Here is a 1350-nt window from a genome sequence, read left to right as displayed (position 1 = left end):
CCATCAAACCTAAATAATACAAGGAGACCCTCAGGTCCCCTTGTCCCCTCAGGTCAGCCCCCAGAAGTCAAGCTACGCCTCCACGCCCATCTATCTATCAGTCTTCTCCGTCCCTCTCTTCCCCCTCTCTACCTCGCTCTCCTTCCCTTCCCTATCTCTCTCTTTTCTTGTCATATAACATAAACAGTCCGCTCTTGGCTCAGACCACCAGGCCGAGACATCCTATTGGTTGATCCGGGAAGTCCAACCAATTCCTTGCAACACGAACATCACACACACAGTAATCTCGCTCCAGTGCCTTCGCTCGCTTCCCTGGCGAGAATAAAACCGGGTCATGCTGTGGCTCATGTGCTTGGGCCTCTCGGTGGTCTTCAAGGGCGGTGCAGTCCGCGTGGAAGAAGGTAAGGCTCTTTTGGCCGAAAACTACATGTGGGTAAGTCTGCAAAGCGGACATTATATAAGAAGTGGCAACTTTAGACATGATTTGCCCTATGTGAAAAGGAGTGTAATAAAATGGACAAAAAAGTATTGTAGTCTTTTTCTTTCAGTTATATTTTCTACTGCCATAATATCTGTTTTTTTCACCCTACTTAGATTGTTTGGTCCAGGATCAGCTCCTCATAATGATACCCGAACCGGCTTCCTTCTTCGCCTACGTCCAACACAATGGCTTTATATTCACGGTGAATCTAATGTGCACTGCACCATAACAATTCGTCATTTTCGATGTTACTAGTCGAGACGTCGTTTGGGAAGATCGTTTTGCAAAATCAAAGAAACAAGAGAGAAAATCCCCGAAATCGGAAGAGGGATGGATGAGATTTGTTGTCCATACGAACACCTTTCAACTTTCAGACGCCGAGGGACGTTCATGGACCAGCAAGGAGATGTCAAGAAAGTGCAACTCCTTCAACATTTCGATTAACGGAGTGTTGGCTAAACGGCTGTGTGGCGGCACAGCGAAGTGGCTAGTGACCAAAGACCAATGCGCTGACGCCCACCTCCCACCTGCGAGTTAACAACACGCTGAATATTAACTTGTTCTCAAACTACTCCTTCGTCCCTGATCTTACGAGGGAAAATTTCACGGCTAAAGTGGTTCGTCGGAATGTGGTTAGGTTCTTGTGAAGGGCGAGACGTGTAGCGGATGCCAACCCCTGGACGGTGAACACGATGTCCTGCGCTTCCCTTTGTTCGCAACGAGGTAAGATCTATATAACTGTCTACTTGTAAGTCTATTAGCCAACGCGATTTCTCTCTTAAACATGGAACAGAGAATGCAAAACATATAGGGAACTCATAAGTTGAACATATGAAAGAGCAAAACCATCCATCGAAACATGCCAACTT

General features: G+C 46.6%; 1 pseudogene; it reads left to right on the top strand.

Moving 5' to 3' along the window:
• Positions 1–334: 334 nt before the first annotated feature.
• LOC119586563 lies at positions 335–1019 on the top strand (annotated as a pseudogene).
• Positions 1020–1350: the final 331 nt, after the last annotated feature.

Source organism: Penaeus monodon, chromosome 21 (assembly GCF_015228065.2).
Source record: "Penaeus monodon isolate SGIC_2016 chromosome 21, NSTDA_Pmon_1, whole genome shotgun sequence".
In the NCBI taxonomy this organism is placed as follows: Eukaryota; Metazoa; Arthropoda; class Malacostraca; order Decapoda; family Penaeidae; genus Penaeus; species Penaeus monodon.
The sequence above is the reverse complement of the archived record's forward strand: the minus strand, read 5'-3'. Positions and strand labels throughout refer to the sequence as shown.